The sequence below is a fragment of the Melanotaenia boesemani genome, chromosome 15 (assembly GCF_017639745.1).
Source record: "Melanotaenia boesemani isolate fMelBoe1 chromosome 15, fMelBoe1.pri, whole genome shotgun sequence".
Lineage (NCBI taxonomy): Eukaryota > Metazoa > Chordata > Actinopteri > Atheriniformes > Melanotaeniidae > Melanotaenia > Melanotaenia boesemani.
The window spans coordinates 12,891,135-12,916,892 of record NC_055696.1 but is presented as its reverse complement, the minus strand read 5'-3'; the positions used below and the strand labels follow the sequence as shown (position 1 = coordinate 12,916,892).

General features: G+C 37.4%; 1 protein-coding gene across 4 annotated transcripts in view; it reads right to left on the bottom strand.

Moving 5' to 3' along the window:
* Positions 1-12,697: 12,697 nt before the first annotated feature.
* Positions 12,698-25,758, bottom strand: part of LOC121654473 (replication protein A 70 kDa DNA-binding subunit-like) — a 52,297-nt gene continuing 39,236 nt past the window's right edge. For all 4 annotated transcript variants that reach the window (XM_042008633.1, XM_042008635.1, XM_042008636.1 and 1 more), the window contains one exon: positions 12,698-12,714. The gene's annotated coding sequence lies outside the window, so the exon portion shown is untranslated. The remainder of the gene's footprint in view (positions 12,715-25,758) is intronic.

Below are 25,758 nucleotides of genomic sequence, written 5' to 3'. Positions count from 1 at the left end.
ATTAAGTAAATTTTCTTTATGAAGCACATTTCACAGGTAAAAATCACAAAGTGCTGTACATAAACTAGATGCAATAAAACAACACAATAATTTCCTAAAATAAATAATAACCATCAACAAAAAGCTTTTCTTAATTAAAAAAAAAAGTCCATAGAGTCGACCACACGAAGAGACAGGGGCAAGTCGTCTGGGGACCATAGCCTGAAAAGCCAGGTTTCCCAGGGTTTTAAAACAGGTCTTTGGGACCTTCAGGAGACTCTGGCCTGAAGACGGAAGGGAATGCCCTGAGGATTAGGGACACAGCAAGTTGACAATACTGTATACTGGGGGGCCTGACCATGTAACATCCATCTTTTGTCTCCTTTTTCCCATCTTCATCTATTTTCTTCTCCTGTAGTAATTTTAGCCAAAAGAGTTAGATAAATACAAAAATAAACCAGCCAACAGTAAACAGACAGTTGGATAGAATTTCTTACAAGATGAGGCTCCAGACCCAGCTTGCAACATGACCCTACATTACAAGACTGTGATGGTAGGCAGATATTTTGATTAAAAAGTTTATTCATTTTTTGTTAGTAAAGGTGCAAGTGTCAAAATACATATTTGTTCATCGATCTGATGAATTAAACCACACAGCAATAGTAGAAATAAGGCTTGAGCAAAGGAAAATGGCTGAACTTGATAACAGCTGTTGTTTATTTACAATGGAGCAACACTGTGATTAAATTGGAGTTACATCCTGGTGAGTGTCCAATAGTCATTCTGCTTCAAGCATTGTTTTTGGTCTCTTCATCTCCCGCTGAAGCTGCCAAATTCTCTCCATGTTCACCAGGTAAATGCCAGCTGTCCATTGTTTGGTTCAGCTGCCTTGCATGGTCAAAAATAATATTTTGAGAGCCATTAGTGTGAATCACCTCTTCCAATCGGATGCCTCAACAATGACCTGAATTTTAAGCTTTACGGAAAAAAAAAAAATAAAAAAAAAATAAAAACAAATAAATAAAAAGGTCATCTGATAATGTTGCATTATAATAATTGTTTTTCCTATATCTTTAAAATACAGAGGTAAACAAAAATAATATGGTAAAAAGAAAAAATATTTACCTCAGTTGTAATTCATTAAAAGTTTGCACAAAATGGTTACTCAGCAATTACTTAAAAAAAAAAAAAAAAAAAAAAAATTTTTTTTTTTTATCTGTACTGTCCAACATCTTAGCAAGCTGAATGATGGTCTGGTTGATGTGCAAATTTGCTTTGCCAAGGGGAGGTTTATGGGTATAAGGCTCCTCTTGTTCATTTATTTATTTATTTATTTATTTACTTTGAATTATGGAATCAATGTAATCTTGCTGAACCAGACTGGAGGGGACAGAAAAAGGAGGAAGACAGCAAAAAGAAGCAAATAGGAAAGCAGAAAAAAGCAAGAGGAGACAAAACACAACAGATAGAAGGTAATGACGTTTCAATCCAAACTATCACCAGACAACCAACTGCTACACTTGTACAGAAACACAACAGAGAATTTCCTACAGCTTTTACAAAAAAAAAAAAAACCCACAAAACTGACAGTAATCAAGAGTTCCTAAATATTAACTAAATGGAGACACATTTCATAAATGTATCACAACAACAACCGAAGTACCAGATACTCACTCACAGATAAAAAAACTGAAGTTTCTCTTGGTGTATAAACCCGCTGGACAACTCAGTGACAGCATGCAGAGTATGAGGAATGAGGAGTGATCAGTGGTGAGGAGTGGTGAGTGTTATCGTGCAAATGTGACCACGCCTCTACAGAGGCTAGAGGCAGACTAGAGCGCCCCAGAGACCCGGGCCATCAGCAGCAGTCCCGGAGCACGAACCCAAGCCACCCTATCAAGAATACCTGGGACCCACCCAGAGGGTGGCAGAGGAGAGCCCCAGCCAGAACCCCCCACAGTCACAGGGCACAGGCACCAGTGGGCCAAAATCAGCAGCCGCCAACCCCGCCAGGCAGGCGGGACAAACTAAAGGACTGTTTTTTTTTTTGTTTGTTTTGTTTTTTTGTTTCTGCTTTTTTAAGTCCCTGTCTCAGCACAACATCAAAACACATTGAGAATGGTAGAAATAAAAAAAAAAAAAAAAAAAAAAAGATCATCTCCCCCTTTTTCAAAAGTCCACCATATGGCTGAGTGGAGTCCACTTGTTCAAGAGTTAGGGATGCTTATGAATCACAGTTAGCAGACGCAGGATGATGGTCCATTTTAATCCTCTTAGTTCTGAGTGTAAGTTTCAAAACAATAATTGCTCACTTGATACATTAACACACGGTAACAAAAGTTCACTGATAATACAGAGAGAGTGGACTGTATAAGATTGGAATAATCGGGTATCCAATAAATTTACATCTCCAGCCAGTGTGAAAAGGTCTGGCACAGCTGTTAATCCTGGAGAGTCTGTGTGAGCGAGGTCTGTGTACAATAGAGACAGCCTAACCTCAGGGTTCACAATACTGAGACTTTCCTTAAAATGAAGAATGACTTTTGTCTGGTGGTGGACTGCTGATGATGTTCAGCTGTAATCCTCTTAGCCTGGAGTGCAGGTTTAAACTCTGCATGGCTCCATTTTGACATGCTGTGGAGTTACATACATGGCTTCTCTCTTAATCAAAAACTTTGGCACGTTACAGATATCATATGAACAAAACCAAAAATTCCAAGTGAAACTATGTTATTTCAGCCATGCTCTACATCATTTGTTTCTGCAGCATCTGAGCAATCGTGTCCTTGCCATTGGTGTATAAAAATTTCATCATTCCATGCAATTTGTAGTTGGCAGTGTATGACTGAAGACAGATGCTTTCATATAACAATCTCTGTGTGTAAAACATTAGGAAACTTGTAACTAAGGACAGCTGGAGTCCTTGTGAGTGACACTAGTGACTTTTCAGCAAGCATATATGTGGCTATTAATTCTAGAATTTATTCAATTAAAGTACAAAAATGTGCATTACTTTAGCTCAGCTGTGAAATCCCAAGAATTGGAAACAGTGTTCAATCATTTATTGTACTACCCAGTGCAACATGTAACTCTATGAAGGGTGAGTGATGCAGCATGAGAAGTGTGTGGCTTTAGCTGGATATTATGGGGTTTGAGGGGAGGAAATGGAGGGGTCCACGGCACTCGTGGTTGATATTCTGGGGAATGCTTTCAATTAAAGCCTTCGGTTTCCCTTATTAATTAAAGCTTAAGTGTTTAGAAAAATTAAACCCACGTAGAGAAAATGGAATTGAGAAAGAACGACTTAAGAGTAGGTGGCTTGTGCCTTGAGCTTTTTCTGTGCATGTATGTGTGTGTGTAAGAGAGAGTGCACATTTTTAGTGTTCACATAACAGCAGGCAAAACAGTCTGGAGGAGGTAGAAAACAATGCAGGAGCAGAAAATAAAGGAGAAACAAAGGAGCTCCTTGTCATTCTTGTCCTTACCTTCCTCTTCACTTCATAACCTTAACCTATTTATCTGACTTCTGCTGCTGATTCCCTGATCCATCATTTTTTTTTGTAATTTTATGAGTCTGCTTTTACCCTTTGTGCCCCAAAACCCTTCAGCTCTGTATATAGCAGGTTGCTGATTTCAACACAGAATGCTGTGTGTGTTTTGGCTTTGCCACTATGTCCTTTGAGAGTGGAGCTGATGTAGAGTTCATGTAAGTTTTCATGTTGCCATGGTTATTTGTTTGGAAGATCATTGTCGGGGCAGTTACCATGTTATTTATTATGACTACAGGCCGGTAGGCTGACTTCTAGGCCAACAGGTTTATAGAGTGTTGGATGTAAGCAAACATAGCAAATCGTCAGATATCATACAACATGTAGAGTATACATTTGTTTTCAGGAAGATAACAAAAGTTTTTTTTTTTTTTTTTTTTTTGCTGTTAAATCAACTTTCAGTAACCTGGTGGCAAAGCAATGATAAACATTATAATTTACTCATGTTTATTATAGGAATATTTGTGGCTGATGTTAGTTTAGAATTTTGACGTGATCTCAAGACAAATATCAGACAACAAGGACAACAAGTTACTAAAACATTTTTGTTGTAGATTATAGCATTACTTAGTTATGGTTAGAAAGCAAATCTTCAGAGTGGAGATTGTTTATTTTAATGATGTTATCTAAAGATTAAAAGTAAAGGATTCTGTTAGCTAAAAATCGTGAAGCCTGTTTTCATGTGACAAGTTCATTTATCACCATTTTCAGAAAAAAAATTGCACTGTTTTCTCAAGATCACCACCTACTGTAACTTATCATAAGATAGAGTCTTGTTTTGTCAAAATCACAAGACCTTGAGAAAACCAAATTATCTCAAGATATAGAAAACAGCATTATTTAACATTATTCAACACAATGAACATTATTTCTTAATATCTCAAGAAAATAGCCGTTTTTATTAAAGATAAGTTAGTTAACTTAATATTTGATGATGCTTAAAAAAACATTTCAACCATGATAGTTTTTTAGGTCAGTATCAAACTTTTTGGTTATTGTTACAAAACTGTCACAATTGAGGAAAACAAACAAACAAAAAATATTTACAACGCAATGGTCTACTTGATAGATGCTATTTTGCTGGTTGCCTTGGTTACAAGCAAACACATTAAAGTGTAACTACTCTGCGTAACTCCACCCACTGCCAAGATTGAAAAATGTCTGAAACTGCAAGGGTTGGGGTGGAAGGTGTGGGGTGATCAGGGGGCAGGGAGTGGGTGGTCGGAATACAAAGGCAGAAATGATTGACAGACAGCAGCTCAGCTCACTGGCAAGATGCAAAGCGAGAAAGCACCAACACCACAGAGGGGTCTTTGAGGTGGACTTTTTCCTTCTTGAATCTCCTTAGCTACACATGAACAAGGTGGTCCTGAACCGTATCAGTCTGAGGCGTTAGCGCTGTTATGCTGACCTGTCACCAGCTCCAGCAGACTCTGGAAAGCTGTGGAGACTCGCAGCAGGTTGTGGCAGCTGCAGGAAGTGCTGCTGTAAGTTGCCTCTGCTACGATTTGAGCTGCTGTCTGTCACCAGATGAGGATCAGCAGGTAAAGAATAAAGTCCGGTGTTACTTTTACACCCCTCAAAAGCACAAATCCGTCCCACTGCAGGAATATTTCATCAGATCCTCTGTGAAAAGATAAAAGTCTCAAACTAGCAAATCTAGACCATACAAGCTCACATTTCTTCATATGTGTTGGTTGGCTTGGTTTTATATGCCTGACAGATGAGGACCCATCTGCATCTGGAGGGAGGGGCTGTGTGGCTTTCAAATTTTCTCGTGACGTAGATAACCTCTCTATGTCACGAAAAACATAACCTGGTTTTACCCTGTAGAGGGCGTTATGAGTATATGTAGTTTTCATCACAATTAAGTAATTCTGTGTTTACAGCTCAAAAAACACATGTTTGGGTGTACTATCCCTTTAAAATTAAACTTTCACTTCCTGGTTGGGTTTATGCAACAGAATCACCTGGTTAATGAAATTAAAGCTACTTGGTTCCCTTTTTTGGATGCTGCTGTTACACCTCACAACCACTAGGAGCTGCATATTATCTTAATGTAGTCAGAGGTAATTTCTAAATGATCATGTGATAATGGACATGTTTTAGGCAGTAAGACAGTCTCTTTCAACCTGTGTGTCTTTTAGAAGCAACCAAACCAGCAAGGGATTCCTTTTGTTAAAACTTTCTTGTTTTCTTGAAGTGCTTCTGTGAGTTTTAAATGTGATTCAGACATGATTGTTATTGCATGGCCCCAACTTCTTCAGTGTACACACAACCGTGACAGATTTCCGAGGAAAGATCTGTCCCAGAAGTGCAACAAATCTATAGATAACTTGTCTCTGCTAACACCCCACTACTAACAAAACAACAATGGCCCCAAAGAAGAGAAAAGGGAATTGAACAATCATTGTCACTCACTGTTTATCTTTTTTTTTCTTGCTGGACATTGAAGCTGTCAGCAGATTATGTGGGAAGGCAGCAAGTAGGCATGATTTGTCAGTTTTCACTCCCTGGTTTTCTCATCCCACTCTTTCTTACACCCACCCATGCTGGGGAAGCCCATCACCCTTCCAACTCTAGCCATATAAATTTTGAATCCCCCAAAAATGATATAAACATACTGATTCATCTGCATTAACCTTTGTTTGCCTCTTTTTCTCTGCCAATCATCCCTACTTTACTTCTATCTTTTTCTCCCTCCATCAGCCCTTCACGGCTTCTCATTCCCTCCATCATTCTGTCTACTTTTGTCATACTCACCCACTTTCTAACTCTGTCAACTCCCCTTATGTCTCACATCTCAGTCTCCACCTCCCTCTCCTTTCCTGCCAGATGCCTATGATTCACATTCAAAGTGTTTATCCCTCCTGCTGTTCTTCTCGTTCCTCCCACCATCATACTTCTTATACATCCTCCTTCTCTTTTAGCTCCACTCCTGGCTTTTTCTCCCCTTGTTCCTTCTCCACTTCGTATCTTCTCCCACTGTTTTTCTGCCTCCTCCTGTGACTCTTAGATAACTGTCTTTGCTGCTGACACTTTCATCACTGTAAGAGCAGTAGACGTGGAGGAGGGCACAACAACCCATCCATGCTGTCACTGCCTCTATGTCCCTTTGTGTGGATTTCAACCATGTTTTCATCGACAGTCTTTCTAAGATTCATCGCCTCCTTTCTTATTGTTAGGTAAATCATATTAAATAAAAAAAAAGTAAAATCTTGGTGAGTTGGATAAAACTTTCATCCCCATGTTTGAAACTATAGTCAGATTCCTGTTTTCAGGTTGAAGAGCCAGTTCATTGTCAAGTTCATAAATTTTATTAAAAGCACTTATTAAACATATGTCCAGTACTATTAAAACTTATTATATAGTTCCCATTCATGGTTGCTGCACTCAGTGTTTATTAGTAGCAGATCAAAAGAGCACATGTATGTGAAATAAGTTGATTGTAGTGACGCATATGGAGCGAAATCACTTAACTCTGCAGTGCCCCTCATTTCATCCCTACTCAGCTAATACATGAATAGATGAATAAATCTGACTCTTATCTCTGCTGGCCACTCAAAATGTGCTTTTTTTTTTTACCATATTCCATACACTTCCACTTGAGTTAAAGCTGCCTGGAGACAAACTCTGTGGGAAAGATTGTTCCACTACTGCTCATTATGGTTTAGAAAAGTGTCACTCTAAAATTCTGATAGTAATGAAATGGAAACAGCTTTGCCAGACACAATAATTAGTTATTGGATGATAATTATATGCTCCTGTTTTGGACCTCAGCCTCTGTCTGCCTTTGTGTTTTGTAACTGTGGTGTTTCAGGTTGTGTGTTTGTGCAGTTCCCTGTCTGGAATTGGCTCCATTTTCTTTGTCGTGTTTACAAATAAGTGTTCAATATTACAGAATATTATGTGTGTTTAGTTTAGTGCTGTTGCGTCATCTTGAGTAACCTGCAATAAAGCCAGTTTCACAAATGTCCTTAGTCACAAACTCATCCAACTTTACAAGGATAAGAGATATTTATTCTTGTGCTCAAGCCTTTTAGGCATGACTTATTAAAAATTATAAAATGCTTTAGTCACATATGATATTGTACCTTTTAATACATGCAAAGTGATGCTGTTTTTTTCACCCAAGTGTTTTTTTTTTCTGCAAATTATTGAGCATCTACTTATAATTTAATGCTTTCACAAATTATATGGTACCAGATTTTTTTCCTCTAAGTGTATTGAAGCACAACAGATTTTTACACTTTTGCATCCTGTCTCTTCTCTGAGGTCTCTCCAGCCAGTAAAAGTCCATTGTTGACTTTTGTCTTATCTTTTGCTGTCACTTTCTATTTTTCTTTGCCTCGCTTCCTTTGATAAAGTATATTTTGTGTGTCTCTGCTGAATCAGCCACAGTGTGTGTCCAAAATAGCCACTGGTTGTAATATCCAGTTGTTGGTGTGTGATGTGGAACTATACGGCAAAATGCAACTATAATATGATGCCTAGGCTGGGAAGAAAGTGTGGTTTTTCAGCGTCAAGACACTGAAAGTCAGACGTTGGCACCAGGAATGTGCAACATGGATCAGTGTGCCATCAAATTGAATCAGAAGCTTGGAGCTTTACAGTCAGAAAGTTATACGTAACATCTGTGTAGTTGCTTTAAGTTGCATTTATCAGTGCAGAATTGGTCACATATGAATAAAAACAGCAGTCTTGGCTGTCTGATGTAATATTTGGCCTCACAGCAGGCGGTCTATTACAGCATTCACATCCAACTTCTCCTTGATCACTTCATGCTATGCGAGTCCTGTGTGGCTGTTGTTGGAATTTTGAAAGAGAGAAACAGTTTGCAATAGCTTTTCATATGGTATCCTGCAATTTACAGTGAGTTCAAGCTGGGTGACTCAGAGTTCTCTGGTTGTACCAGATTTGAAGGTTTACAGCAGACAAATACAGCTGGCGAGGCTTGCACACTTTGCTAAACCATTTGTTCTGCAAACACACACACTTTGGAAGAGCTGTAAACACAAAGATGAACACACACATTCCAAAATGCCTTCATGACCATGAAGATATGTACATATCACCAATGTCTGAATCACTTGAGCTGTATCTTTCAAAAGAATTACAATAATTTTCCAAACTGACACATTTTTTCAATTTATATGAGTTTAGATAACGTTGATAACATCAGGTTGTTATTGATTATAATTTACAGAACTTTTAACCTTTTTACTTGCTTATATGATTTCACCAAATTATTTTTTCAAAACAAGCAATGTCCAAATATCCACATATTTAAATCTATCAATTATGTTAAAAAAGGGAACTCAAACAGTACAGAAATAGATGTAGCTTTCAATACTAGTCATCCCAAGGTGATGGCTAGTATTGATATATATATATATATATATATATATATATATATATATATATATATACACACACACATGCTATAGATGCTGAATATTGTTATAATTGATATTGTTATTGACATCATTATTGTTATTGTTCCTTCCACCACTACTTTACAGCCCTATTATAGCATCTTGTGTAGTTTAGGATGCTATTAACTGCCATTATATACACTGATTATTATTATTGTTGTTGTGGTTGTTATTATTGCCGTTATTACTGCATAACTCCAATTTTGCAATTAACTATTATATCATTTATATACAACACTGTATTTCATTACTATATTATTTTTACTGTGTTAGTAGGATTATAGCTCCATGATGAGCATGAATTCTTTAAGAAATATTAATGTATGTATTGTCTTGTTATTATCACTATTGTTTTATTATAAGCTGATGTAATACCTAGTGGTTGTTATAAAGAATGAATGTGACTACTGCTAGCCGTACATCTGCTTTTGTCAGAGCTCATATATTGGTTGTTGAATGGGTTACGTCACTGCGAATTGCGATAATATCAAACAGGTTTGATATTGTTGCAAACCCAATACTATAAAAAGACTGATATGAAACAGAGTAGATTACCACCTTAAACTTAACGATCGAGTTGATGGGAGTGCTGTGACTTCAGGAAAACTCCTAAGATTTAATAAAGACTTTCAGGCTTTGGTCTGGGACAGTGAAAATTGTTTGGTGTAAGCCCAGCATAAGGTATAATGGCTGAAAATTATAGTAATTTACAGGGTAGGATTAAATAAGATTATCTTTTTTATGTTGTTTTTAATTCTCTTTTTGGTTTCATATTTTGTGACATTATGTTCAAATAAACCTCCTCAATCAATTCTCAATCAAAACTACAAAAAGATTATTTCTTCCAATCTAATGAGACTAATGAGACAATTTGTCTCATTAAAAACACAAAACATTACATTGTCATTAAACACAAAACACGTTTTCCTAACCTCACCTTCTTTGCAGGCCTTCAGTATTTCCAGATCAGCATTTTTAGGATTCCTCTATGCTTGGCTTTTGGGAGGACTGACAGAAAGCTGACCCAAAACCCTCAAGTTTTTCTTTCATAAAAAAAAAAAAAAAAAAATATACTGTCCATTAGAAAGTTGAGCAGAGCCATACTACTGTGAAGTGAGGCGCCATCTGACTCCATCTTTAGTCCTCATTATTCCCACATTCTCACTGGCTAAGCACCATGCAGGCAGCTATTTACTGATGACAACAATCTTACTCCACAAGCTAGGAAACTTTTACTCATCTTTTCCCTTCTGGTAGGCAACCACACACACATATAAATAAATAAATTATATATACACATAAACACACACACACACTGTATAAACATGCCATTCAAGTATTACTGTTTGGGTTTTGCACGCCTGCATGGAAATACACACACGCTTTGTCTCTGGTGAATTGTGAATTGTTCCAGACAGATTGTCCTGCGCCCTCATAAATTCTAACCTACATTGTCTGTGCGTCCTACTTTAGCCTGGTGGTCTGTAAAATCCCTGACTACCACCATTCAGCCAAATAAGACACACACACACACACATACACACAGTAGCATGTGTATAATATACATGAATGCTGAGGCTGAGGGGATGGGGGAAAAAATGTTAACTATTAGGTTTTACATATCAGGAAATCATACAAAATCATTTCAATCATATCAAGTTTTAAAGGAGAGAAATTGCCGTTTTTTGTTGTTGTTTTTTTTTTTAAGTTGACACGATTTCCAGGGATCTCAGTGAAATGACTGTGACACGTTTGCCAAGACAGGAAGAAAACAAAGAGCCCAAGATTGCCCTGTTGTTCACGCTTAACCTGTCCAAGGCTGGTAAACCTTTTGAAGGCTCTGCTAACCACAGAACTCCAAAGATCCACTCTCAGCATCCCAGTAACAGACACCACAGGACACCCCTACAGGTCCATTCTCCATATCAGCAGCAGTTCGGACACTTTTGTGACAGAAGCTGAAGCTTTTACACATAATGAGATGGTGTTAATAATATGTGTGATAAATGTTCACATCCACAGAGACAAACAATTACTGACAATGTTACACAGTAAACATACCCTCTACATTTACTGCCTTGCGTTAAACACAAATTTTTCACTGCAGCCGTGACTGTTATTGATCGCAGTCTACTCAACCTGAAGATGAGTTTGTAACCCAGGCAGTGAGCATCTCAGCTGCTCTCCATATCACCTGGAACTCATTTGATGTAAAGGGGAGTATCAGTACTTGGATGCTACAAAAATCTCTCCTTTGCAGTCTCTTTCTTCATAGAGCTGTTGAATGCTAGTAAAGTAATAAATTGTTTTATTTTATATTTAAATGACTTTTCCATTACTGTGATGAAATGTTTCAATTTTGGTTGAGTGTCTTGCATAAAATACATAATGCAACAATAAACCACTGCAGTTGTGTATATCTGAATCCTATGTTCTTATGTGTATGTGGAGCCATAAAAATACCATACATTTTCCCATTATTTAGCAACAACACTGATCAATTTTCCTTAAATGCATGTGAATTCCTGAATAAAGCACACTACATATAACATTTCCTCCTCTCTGAGTGTCCTGTCCTCTAAAACACTCAAAAAGGACTGAAGTCACAAACATAATATTTTGAGAATGATATCCTCCTGTCATCACAAGACAACACAATAAGTCACTACTCCCCTGAACACCTTCACTACAAGACTATCAGTAATGAAATATGTTATTATTCCTCTGTGAAACACCTCTTCCAAAGCATGATAACCTTCTCTCCAATTATATTCTGAAAATAAGCTGGTAGAATAAGTTCTTTGCGTAGAAGTACATGAACAGGGACAAAGAGAGCTGTATTTTTAAAAAGAGGAGTGAAAAGATAATCCTTAAAATAAATGAAACCTTGTGAATGATCTCAACATTTCATTAGTTTCTAAGTGAAATGGAATGCCTGATTAAGCTGAACTCATTAGCAGACGGTGCGGGATAAATGAGATGGCAAAAAAATGGAGAAGAGAGTGATTCTAATGATATTGACAACAAAGCGAGCAGAGAGAATAGCTGTTATTACAAAGATGGCTGAATTTAAGAGGAAAGTGAAAGATGACTTTGTAGATGATTAAGAAAACAAACACTTTTGCAATGTGAACATTTTGTGTAAATGTCCAAATTAAATCAACTCCAAAGAACACTCACTTCATTAACACCTTATTTTATGGAACAAATAACAAGTATTATCTTAATACAACATCTGGGCCCTAATGTTAAAATCAGTTTCTGAGTCAGCAAATAGTAAGATGCATTTCATTTAGTACAATTATTTAAAGGTTTTAGTAAATCCTTGCTTATATATGGGTCATTTTGGCTCAGCTGTTTGGCTTTACAGTAATGAAGCTCTGGAACAAATCTAAGTTAGCCTGGTGTGAAGGACCAAGCTGGTGAAGGACAAGGACACAGTTGGTTTTAAAAAGGAACAGGTTTTATTTACCCAAAAAATACTCACAAAACAGTTTTGGGCCCTTAAAAGGGGTCAAATGAACAACTAAACAAAGCTGTAACAATACCTTAGAAAACTTTAAACTAACTGTTTAATATGTAACTCAAAAGAAACCAAACTAACACAAGAACCAAACTGACCTACATACATGAAACAAAGGGGCACTTAAATACTGGCTGATCAGACCAGTCTAAACCACATGAGGGGTCAACAAATACTAACAAATACATTAACAAATGAGACAAAACCTAAACAGTTAGTTCACTTTTTACTTAACAAAAAGAATTACCAAAAATGAAAGAAATCAAAATAATCAAAATCCAAATAACAAATCTAAATATTTAAAGATGATCTCCCCTCTGGAAGGAGCTGGCTTGGTCTAGGCCCATGGCACTTCCTGCTCCTTGAGCTCACTTCTGCCCCCAAGCGTTCATAAGGCTCCCCCAGCACCATTAAAAGAAAAGAATATATGTTAAATACACAGAACTTAAACAGAATTGAAAATACAATGGTGCTCTAATGTGCGCGTTAACAAAAGAGAACTAAAGCATTTCAACCTAATTCAAACCAAATATAAACAATAGTGTTAATTCAAACATAACTGAAATGTGTTGGTGTAGTGGGGGTTACCACCTTTAAATGTGTGGCTGTAGGTACGGCCATCACACCTGGCATGAGCTATCCCTGAGCTCACAACGTCCACAGCATCACACAGCTCGTGATGCATTTGAACACATTTTAAAACACACATTAAAAATTCACAACTTGCAACTAAATGCTGATAAATTGGAAGGCTGGAGAGTAGCAGGCATTCACATTTTTAAAGTCAGAAAGCAGTTGAACAGTGAGTCTGCAGAGCTCAGTGTTGTATGCAGACTAGATATGCAGCCTATTGAGACATAGATTATACCAATGCAGTACACGACATAAGAATTCATAGGGCATATGATTATATAATAACTTATGTGCATGTCTAAACCAGTGAGTCACCATTGATAATGCAAAGTGTTCATCATAATGAGGTGTTGTAGCTAAAAAGAACATTTTCTCGAAGGCTATATCAGAGTCCAACAGCTGTTCCACCACATTTCATGCTTATCTTCACATATATGAGGTATGAATAAATATATACATAGGACTATATGTGCATTTTTTATATTGTACAAGTTGTGCTGAACTAGTTCAATTTAACAACAGTTGTGGTTCTTTCTATCTTAGATACTTTTGCTTGAGCCGTGCCTCACAACCATTATTATGCTAGATATCGCTTCACATTCTGCCATGTGCTTTGCTTGTAGGCTAAACAGGGAGCTTGTGCATTGTTGCATTTAATTACAAAGAAGCTCAAACTAAAAGATTAAAATCAAGCACAGGGCATGGTACACAATGCTTTATCTTATGGATCTTTATTTTAAATAGTCCTCGTTCTTCACAGCACATTATGTAAAAAGAGGAGATAAATGGCTACAATGATGATTAAGCTGGAAAAGTAAGCCTTAATGTGCAAATTAAGCCAGGAGGTGGATAATGTGATTCTCACCTTAGTGAGGAAAAAAAAGCTGAAGTCCTGCTAAGAATTAAAAAGTCTTTATTGTCATTATGCAGTCACATAGCAAAATTTATTTTATGTAATGCTCATCTTAAAGTCAAATATATACATTTAAATGAAATGAAATGAAATTAAATTAAATTAAATTAAATTAAATCAAAAACACAACACACCAATAATGAAAACACTAATTTAAAAACACCTCTTTTAGAAGCCTCTAAAACCTGCAGGATAGTGGTCCATGAGGGCAAGAGTTAAAGAACACTGTTGTGAAGCATTAAAAAAAGAAATTAGAATAGAAATAGATGCATCAATTAATAAATCTTTCTTTTACAGGCATGTTAACAAGTTTAAAAGCTTGATCTTTTTTTGCAGAGCAGGACCACTGAAGCTGATGTCTGAAAATGGAGCAGCAAAGGGTGGATGAAGGTTCTGCAAAGCTTTAAGCTTTCTTAAAGCTTTGGGGTACATTTGACTGCAAAAAAATTCTGAGGAGAAACTCTCAGGAAAGATCACCTGAGAATGAATCAACCAAAGAGTAGAGAGTATCACAAGCTTCAAAGTTCTTCTGTCTGACGGTTTAAACAAGCCCAAATTCCTGCTCATCAAACCCTCCCAGCTAGATTTTCATAAAAGGATAATTATGAAAGCCTCTTTTATGTTTATGAAACTTGGTAAGATAATAAGAAATTCATGTAATGGACCTATGTAATTTGAGTTTGAGTTAAAAGGCACTGTGGAGGTAATTACAAGTCCATTGTGTAGTTAAAGGCTGCATTGATATCAGATTACATTAACAACTACGATGGACAACTAAATTCACAATAATCATGTTATTATAGTATCCTTGAAAATATAGAAATAATAATGTTAGCTCAAATTATCATTTTTTTTTCATTTAATGTTTGTTTTTTGTTTTTTTTTCTATTAGATGGTCCCACAGAAGTACATAAAAAATAAACACAGCATCTCAACACTTTTTTACATGGTCCCAGCACACAATTGTTGAAAATTATGTACCACAACCACAGAAATAAGGACAAAGTTCAACCTGATCTCACAGAACAGTCTGATTTCCAAAAAGGGATGAACAGTGTCATTAGAGGTAAAAAAAAAAAAAAAAGAAAAGAAAAGAAAACATCTCAAGGTGCCTTTGGTTTAACCTTAAAAAGTAGCTTTAAAAAATCATTTATATCTGGCTGCCACTTGGTGGAACGACTTTCAGATTGCATAACTCAGCGTGTCCTTCAACAAAGGTGGGTCAGCTGGATTGAAGGGTAAACATCATTTTCTTTTTTTTGTGTGTGTGTGTGATAAAGACAAGAAGGCAGTGCAGAGCGGAGAAGGTCTGTGATGTGACATGACCTATCTGCCTTCTACTTTGTCACTCTCAAACACCATGCAGCACGTTCATGTAACCTGTTTTCTCATGAGCACTGTGACATTGTTTGTAAGAGCTCAATAACATGGAGTCAAATTTCCCAAAAGGTACAAATAAATATTATTATTTCTACTGTGATCTGGAAGGCATTGCTTCAGAGCAAAACAAAGGAGCAGTTAAACACGTTAAACACCAGTGGCATGACCCTTAAATTTAGCTGTAAGGCTCCTCTTTGTCCAGTGTTTCCTTTTCCACTTCTCTACTGATGCCGCTTTCTGTGTGTTTTGTGAAATACATGCAAGAGAAAATAAAAAATAGCAAATGAAGGCTTAAAGCTATGAAGAAAGTGGGTGAGATAATCAGCATGTTTGGGTGCATGATTGATTAAAGGATGGTGATTAATGGTGGCATCTGTAATTAGGCACATCCCTTTGGGAACTTGGCGCTGCATTGTTTTATACCAACTCAGGTACCAAGCAATGAAAGCTAAGTATAAGGCAAACATTTTCTGTTAGCTTCTCTGAAGGCCTCCATAACTCATTTCTTAAGAATGAATCCTTCTTTTAAAGGGTGTTTTCATTCTTAATTAAATTTTAAACAGCCCAGTGAATGGTATGATCTTTCCAATAAAACTGATGAACCTGTGAGGAATTCATACAAAAACAAACACGGAGGAGCAAGCTTCTGTCCCACCTGCTGGAGTTCAATACATACTGCATAGTCAACGTGTAACTTCTCATAGGGGGTGTAATTATATTTGTGGTGTAAACTGGGTAATTAGCCACATCTCCACTTAGCTCACAGCTGGAAACAGAGAGATGAGCAAGAGAAGCAGAAGACAGAAACATTGCTACATCTGCTAACTGATGCCACAGTAAGTCCTAAACAAATCAGTACGAACCACATGCTAGCGTTGAGAATTATCCATATGCTGTTTGTACAGTCTCCTCTGTCCCCTTATATACTTTGCCTCCATCTCTGACTCACCATTTACAAGAAATTCACTTCACTCTAATTACATGTATTAGCTAAGTAATTTAATACTTGCTTCATGATGAACATCTTTGGGCAGGAAGCAACAGACTTGGAAACAGTTATTCAGATGCACATCTTTGGGTCCTAGCAGTCATTAATTTTCCTCCGATTCTTCAAAATTACTCTAAATGTGCTAGAGTTTAAATCTCAGCATGCAAAGCAGCATTACTGTGGAACACACCCAGTTCATTTATTACTTTATGACAGGTTTAACCTAATTTGTGGAAACTTCTCTGAGAAATCTGCCTTCTCTTTTCTTCTTCTTCTCCCTTCTAGGTAATATCAAAGTAGAATAAGTTATCTCTGAGCTATTCTAGTGGCTGCATCTAATCCTTGAGATAAGCAAACCTAAAAAGGGGAGCTATCGCTGTCATATCTCAGTGATCAGATTCAAGGTTATGAAGATAGAGGCTTAAGGCAGTTATCTACTGGCACATCCCAAAGACACTATAGGTGCACAGAGATGGCATCGTATCGACCAACTGAACAACCAAGAGCCATGGGACAGTTACAGCATGAAGAATTAATCTAAACTCTGGAAATAAATCACTTTTTCCTCACATCAGCACTGTGCAATCTTGTCAAGCAGCAACTATTTTGAGAATAGTGTGATTTTATGACATTCTATTTTATTTCCAAGCAGGGATCAAGAGCAGAAGCCCAAGCTGGAGACTTGGAGAAAAATCTATAACAGAACAGACTGGTTGATGGGTTCGGTGGTGATGGTGGGGGGGAGGTCAGCCAAGGCCAAACATAAGCAAGCAAAATGTACTTTTATAGCTTATATGAATAAATTGTGCCTATACTGTGTCAAGAATGGCGGCAGAGGTGAGGACCCAAATGCAGGCAGTCAAAGCAGGAGGCAGAACAGTGCAGGTAACAGGTTTATTGCCGGAAACTCAGGAACAGGGAACAACCACACACCACAGGGATTAAACCACATAAGGATCTGACAAGGAGCAACTGAAAACCCAGGACTTAAATACACAGACTGATAAATTAAACACAGGTGACATGCATGGGTAATCAGACTAGGTGCACTAACAAACAGAAACCAAAGAAACACAAAACTAAGCCCTGAACACCAAAAAACAAAGAACAAAAACTAGAAACATGACCAAAATTAAACATAGTCAGAACCCGAAACCATAAACCATGACAATACTGTACTTTTTACAAAAATGACCACATTAACGAAAATGTTATTGCATATAATGAATGAAATAGCATATGTGACAAAAATTGTGATGCCACTAAAATAAGTCTTGGTGATAAATGGTGATAAGTTTAATGTTGACTTGTTAAGCATCAGCATGCACATTATAGTGAACATTTTAATATCAGTTTAGATCATCTTCACGAATTTCAACTACAGAGAAAAATATAAACAGAGCCATTAAACTAGACTAGGTAGATTTTGTGAAATTTTGCTGGAAAACAAAAAGAAAGGACAGTTTTACCTTTTAAATTCTTGAAAACATAAATGAAAAACATCAGTAGCAATCTACACAGGCCATTCCTCATGTATATCTTCAACATTTATGGAACAAAACATCAATCAAGAAAATATATTGTGTGCTTTGTGCCAGTGAAGTGACATTTTCTTTGGCTGTGCAGACTGTTTTCCCACCCACTGATATTTTGACACATTACTTTGAACTTTATTGAAGCTTAAGTGAGGAGAGATAGATGAATAGTCGTAACAGCAGCAATCATGGGAGGCAGTGCAATTTGGATGCCTTGTATCACAGGTATTATGCCACCCACCTGTCACTTATTCAGGGTGCATTGTGACACAACATGCAAATGATGCATACAGGCAGATGACAAATTCAATTAACATTTTTTGGGAAAAATCAATATCCAGTACAATCCAGTTGCCCAAGAGAAGGCTGGAGTTGTGCAGGTCTCTGAAGTCTGCTGGGGTCTATTTTTAATAGATGGTGAGGCATACAGTCCTACACACAAGCAGACAATCTACTGGAGCTGAGATCGGTTGCTCCAAAACCCGTATATATGGTGCAGTCAACAATCATCTTTCAGTCATTTAAACAATCAATATGTTTGAATAAAAGGAAGTTTATTTTCTTAGTGCTCAAAGCTGTTTCACCTCTCAACTTAAGGGCTCCTGCAAATCTTGGTGGGGAATTCCAGTTATGCTATGTGTCACTAATCAGCCTGCCCATCCTGTTGGTCTGGTCTTTGTTATATATTCACCTACATGGCCAACATGTGAGACCTTTTAGCCAAATGAATCAAAGTGTGAATGTTTGTGTGAAACTGCTTGGGGAGGGATGTCATGGCTGCTCTGTAAGTGTTTGACAGATGATGCTTAACATCACCAAACTAAATCTACTATCACTAAACATGTATATGAAAAAAATAGATCACCTTGGTGCCAACACCTCTGTGGTTCACACTGGTTAAAGAAACCATGTAAAATTACAAAGAGAAGAGTTAAATTTGTTTTTTTTTTGTCCAAAATGTCATCAACTTGTACCTATCAATGGATAACAGGTAACAGTAAATATTATTGTATTATTATAAATTATCAAAGATTATATCATTTAAAGTGCCACATACTCCACACATGCATCCCAGTTTCCTCTTTAGAGAAGTGTTTGCAGTAAATCCACTCCAAACTCTTCTCTGTGTGACTGGCTGAGCTCCATGCAGCAAAGAACAATCCTCTAGAAACAAAAGGGGGAGAAAAGGCACAACTGATTGATGATGACTGACGCGAGCCTCTACCACATCCTGATAATATATTTCTCATAATCACACCCTGTTTCCAACTGTGCTTCAATTGTGCTTCATGCCTGCAGCAATGAAATATCCAAAAGTCAGCTGCCACAGCGTGAGTGCAGCACTCTGCACCACTGATTCTTTAGAACAAAGCCCAGAGACACCAATTTGTCAATTGACAGCAGCCACAAAAGACCACAATATAACACACTGTTTTGAGTAATGCCTGCTATTGACATATTTCTCTCATTCAGTTGCACTTGATTCACCTTCTCTCTGGATACAGCCTTTGCTCCTCTAAACATCACAAATGCAAACAAGTTCTTAGTCTGTCTCTGAGGCATGTTGAAACTGGGAAATCAACAAGGTCTGTAATGTCTCACAATTCGTTATATAAAACAATACTGTGAAATACTCTGAGCACTAATACAGTAAATGATTTTAGCAATTACTGAAGTGCAAAATTAATTATGTTTTAGTGCTGCAGCTCTGGTACTATGCAGAGTTGTGAAGAAGTATATATTTAAAGTAAAATATGGCCTCCAGAGAAACACATGAGAGTCTATATATAATCCATAATCACAGGCTCTAATTAGAAGTGCATGTATACTCCAGCACATTGTGTAGACATGTCTATATTACAAGATCAAACAATGACAGCAGATATGAGCCGCAACAGCCGGCCCGGACATCACAATGGGAGGCTGAAGGATCAATGGTGGCAGAACATTGAGAGGTCCGGTACCACAAAAACAGAAACTGTGTTCTAATTCTTCTTTTTATCTGCTAATTTAATAGTTTTCCTTTCTTTATTCCTTTTTGAATTACCTTCCCTTTCTTGCGCTGATGGCTATGATTTAGGTTCACTTTGTAATATAGCACGTGATATGACTCCAAATCAATCTTTGGACAATATATCCTGTTTTCAAAAGCTGTTATTAAAAGGCTATTTTTTTCCTGCAATAATATGTAATGCGAACAAAATATTAGCAGTAGTGTGCTAATGTAGGAAACCAGCAAAACACCTCATTATTCTACTGACGGTCGTCACAAAAAAAAATCAATTGCTCTCTAATGATTCCTTTTTCTCCTAATCCTTGCCCTTTCCTCTTCTCTTTGACAACTAACAGGCTCATAATTATAAGGTTGTAGTCTGTCATGTCTGCATTTACAGTTTTGATCTTTTTAGCATGAAAATGAATTCACATTTCTAAAGCTAACTTAGCTGTTCTCCTTTGTGCTGCAGCCCTGCTGAGCTGTTTTCTTTCTGTGTGACATACACAATTCTGATTCTAAAACAGTGTACCATGTATATGTTTAAAAAAAAGTGAAAAATTTAATCACTAATAAGGTCCACTGTGGCATTTTATGTAATGTCAAACTTTAGCTGATGCCATTCAGAGCTTTGGAAGTGCAATTCAAATCTTGACATATTACATATGCATGCCATACCAACATGTCTGTGTCATTTCAACCTGCCATACCTGCTGAGATCAACTTATCCACTGCATTTTCATTTAATTATTGCCTCTATTAATTAAAATTAAATCAAAATCAATCACAGTACCTACACATTGCTTACTTTGCCATTCCCTCTCATTGGTAATTCAAACCTTTCAAATTCTGAATAATTATAAGTGCTGGCTTATAGTGTGCACAGAACATTCTGGCCTTGGTGTCAACATGGCCTCTGGCTCTTAAATAGGAGCAGAAAAAAGGCCCCCCAAAAACATGCCCCAAAGGCAAATGGTGAAGAGAGGGCAATAGGAGAGGTTTAGTTAACTAGTAGTGGGTAGTAGAGAAACAAACATAGGAAAAAGATGCAAACTAGGGCAGGGTAGAGAAAAAAAATCAATGAGGAGCTCAGAAAAAAAAAATCTATGGAAACAATGTGAGAAACAAAAAATGCTGCAGGTAAACATGAGGCTAAGAGAGGACAGATAAGGAGACTAATGCAGTTGGTTGGACAATGAGATCTAACAAGGATGTTCATAAAGTAAAAGCAGGCAAGAAAGAAAAACAGTAAAAGAATCCTCCTACAGTTTAGAGAGAATTTTAGAGGCATCTGGACCTACAAAGAATCTATACTATGAAAGATGAGAGGATGCTGCAGAGCATCTGCTGATACTGACAGAGTTCTTACTTTTACTGGAATAACTAAAATATCACACACATTGAAGCAACGACTCACAGGGAGAGAAAACAGAGCCTATAAATACCCCGGTGAGCACAAAGTGTCCTTGATATCGGAGTGAAATCCTTGAACAGAAACAGGCAGTCAAACTGTCTATTAAAGTCTTCTGTTGAGATCCACAGAGAGAAAGTCAGCAAACCAATGAGCACAGTCTTCTTCCTGCCAGTGGATGCATGTTGTGCATTAAAATAAGAATTTTTAGGTTGTGCAAATCAAAGCACAACATGTAGATCATTGATGGGAAGCTGCAGACACACTGATTTTGAGCTTCTCTCTCTCTGTCTTTTTTTTTTTTTTACAAAAAAAGAAAGACAGAAAAATCAACACACTTGACACACTGACAGCACTTTATGTTCATGTGAGTTAGCCTTTTCTTACATGAAAACATATAAGCAACAGCTGATAAGTGTTATTAGTGTTAAATATCAACTTAAATTAATTTGATGCAAAGAATATAAATGCACTGTGGTGGACTAATGCAATTAGACCTGTTTAAGCTGCATGGAAATTGCTTCTTTATTTTTTATTTTTTTTAACCTTTGCTCTCCAGCATCATAGCAAGCAAAATGATAATCTGGTTGCTGTATCGTGCTGAACAAATTTGCTCTGCCAAGGGGAGGCCTATGGGTATAAGGCTCCTCTTGACAATCGGATTCATTTATTTATTTATTTACTTTGAATCACAGAATCTATGTAATCTTGCTGGACCTGACCGGAGGGGACAGAAAAAGATGGAAAATAGCAAAAAGAAGCAAAAGGGAAAGAAGAAAGGAGACAAAAACATCACAGACAAAAGGCAAGGACCCTTCAATCCACACCATCACCAGACAACAAACTGTTACACCTGTACATGTACATACCACAAAACACCACAACTTTTACAAAAAAAAAAAAAAAAAAACAGCTGCTAGTCATTAAGAGTCCTTAAATAATAACCAAATCAAAAAGACATATGGAAGTAGCACAACAGTGACCAGATACTAGCTCACAGGGAAAAACAAAGAAAAATGATCTCTTAGTGTATAAACCCACTGGACAACTCAGTGACTGTCATGAGGAATAAGGAGTGATCAGTGGTGAGGAGTAGTGAGTGAGATCGTGCAAATGTGACCACGCCTCTACTGAGGTCAGAGGCAGACCAGGGCAGCCCAGAGACCCGGGCCCTCAGCTAACCCAAGCTACCCCACCCCGACTACTCCAGCCCCACCCGAAGGGCGGCAGTGGAGAGCCCCCACAAGGGCCCCCCGCGGTGTTGGGGCACAGGTCCCAGTGGGCCAAGGTCGGCAGCCGATCCAGATGTAATATATGCAAGTAAAAGATTTATTATAGTCTAGAAAAATATTTTATTAAAAGCTTTATTCAAAAGGTAAGTCTTAAGCTTTCTTTTAAAAGTATCAACACTCCCAGCTGCCCTTAGGCCATCTGAAACTTGTTTAGTCAATAAATGCCAATGACAGTAAATGCCAACTATTAATGGGTTCAAACATCACACAAAGAAATGAAAAAAATATACAATTAAATCCCTGCAAAATAAAAGTAGATGCCTTCTACAGCTGGATAACAATCTCAAACGCATCTCAAAATCCATATGGAATACCTCAAGCTTAGCTTAAGATACTGGTGTGGTCCTCACAGTTGATTGACCATAACTTGGGCATACCTCAAAAAGGCAGCAGAGGCAAGAATGCAAGAGAATTTGAGTGAATTAATAGTCTTTGTAGAAAGAATGTGCAAAAATGTCCCAAAACAATTTTAAAAGACTTATCTGGCTATAAAACCCTTTATGATAATCTCCAAAGCTGTTTTTAAGTAATACCATGCACAATGCCAAATCCAAAGGCACTTTTGCGTGAAATATATATCTTTTTTTTAAGTCATATTTAGCTTTGCATTTTAAAATCAAATTCATAGATAAGTATATCTTGTGTCTGACACTCCATCCCAACCTTTTTATTTCTACACTATTTTTCTCTTGCAGCTTTCCTGTTGTTACATGGAAGATTTTCCTCTAAGCTGATGTAAAGTGGTCTAAAAGGTGAAACTTTTAGGTGAAACTCCTGTTCAATCTTGACCTCAAAATGTTAAGTGGAGGGAGTATCTTATTAGTTAGCTCTAAAAAAAAAACTGAACTGGATCTGCAGAACCTTTCTTTTGATAGAGCCAAATGTCCCACCCACACAGATCCACAGACACAGGTGGAGCTGGGTTGAACTGCAGCATGTCTCAAGATAGGACTGAGGACAGATAGACTGCGATCAGGGCTGTGACCTCCGTGATAACAGCAGCTCATTTCCATTTACTGTCCTTGTAGCCTCACACCACTGCAGATAGAAACACACTGCATAATCATCAGACTGTAGCTTCAAAATTCACAGAAAGAAGATATGACAACCTCACCAGCAACCCAGTTCACTGCTGCATTGCACATCACATTTAGATAAAGTTCACGAAGGATAATCATTTAAAAAAAAAAAATAGCTAATCTCATCACAGTCCTCCAGTGTCCCTCAATGCCAGTTGCAAGAGCAGCAGGCTGACGTGTCTCCTTAAGTGTAAATCACCAACTATGCCTTAAGTTTGAAATGACTTTTGGATCTTATGCACTCCTTATTAGCTTTATACTCACTGTAACTACTTACCCCGCAAATTAAAAAAGATGAGAAAAAAAGTGGTTTGACTTTTACTGTTTGAGCAAAGCAAACCTCAAAGCTCTTGTCACTTTACAAGTTAGTGGTTTAAATTGTTTTTGTGCATTTTTCCCATCAAGTGACACATGAACAAAAAGGAACCTTTAATCATTCACTTAATGTTGGGTCACCTAATGCATTCAGTCAGATCTTGTTTTATTTTATTTTTTTTAAGTGATGATTACAGAATACTGCATCAGAACACTGAACAAAAGCTTGACGGAGATAATGGATTAAATGGAATGAGAAAGGTGACAGAGTTAAAAAAAAAGACCTGCATACAAATGTTCCATCTCCCAAACCCCTACTCAGAGCATTGTAAACAGCAAGAGGGAGACGGCAATGATGGAGGATGGTGTGGGGCGGGGAGCAGATGGTTTGTTGCCGTTGTAAAACGGTGTCATGCCCATTAGCCATACCGCAACAGAGGCATGCCACTCCTCCTGTCCTTTCAAGAGGCAGTTTGAAATGTAGTTACCTTTCATTAGAAAGTACATTCCCAGCTGTAAACCAGCCATGCATAGGGCATCCATGAACTGTGAAATGCCCAATAGGTCATGTGTGTGATTTCTTTTTTCAAACAGGTTAGATTAAGAGAGAAAAAATTCTTATGAACAAGTTTGGCAATTTAAAAAAGCAGATTTAGAAAGTTCGTTGTTGTATGTGACAAAAAACGTGAGGAAATCTGTGATAGGTGGATTATTTCTTTGTCGTGACAATACTTCTTGGCAATAAATCTTGGAAAGTCTATTAATTTCCCTTTTAAATCATACCACATTTGTAAGGAAAATGCATTTCTGGGTTGAGCAGCAGAGTATGTAGGTTGTACATACTGACATATTTTCTCTGCCAATGCTATGCAGAACACCTTTGGTGGAGGCAGTGTGATGGTATGGGACAGCACATCCCTCACTGGGAAAACAAGCCTCGCCATTATAGGACACAATCTCAGTGCAGAGGTATTGAGAAAAGATTATGCATTCAGTAGCAAGCCTACATCTTCACAGTCTGAGAACAAACTCTGTCCTCCAAGATGACAAAGCTCACCAATGCTTTATCAGAGACTACCTCCAGAATCTTGGAATGGTGAGGATATAGTGATCTGCAGTCCTGACCTCAACCCTACTGAACACTTGTGGGACTAGCTTAGGTGTGCTGTCCATGCCAGAGTGACCATAACAACCACTTTGACTGGTTTGTGACAAATGCTGGTTGAAGAATGGGATGCCATCCCACAGCAGTGTGTGACCAGCATGAGGTAGAGTTGCCAGGCTGTAATGGCTGTTTATGATTCTTTCACATATTACAAAGGTTTCTGTTAAATAAATAAATTGTTAAATTACACTTTGGTTTGGCTTCTTCAGACTTCAATCATCCAATCCAGTAAACAATACCAAATAAGAGTCAATAGCAGAATGAGCTGTTTGACGTTGGCAGAGACGATTTGGCAAGTTTTTCATGGGTGCAAAACACAGATTTAACTCTACTGCTCATCCCACAATGCATTTTCTTTATAATTGTGGCACCATTTAAAAGAGAAATAAACAATCTTTTTATAAGATTTTTTGCCAAGAAACATTATTACAAGCACTGTTGTAACAAAGAAATAATTAAGCACAATTTTAAAATGCACACTACTTTCCAAGTTGCTGTTGGCTTTATATAATTCTTCCCAGATTATCCAACCTGTGTTTTAATTGCTGTGGGGTTGTGGTGAGTAGGGC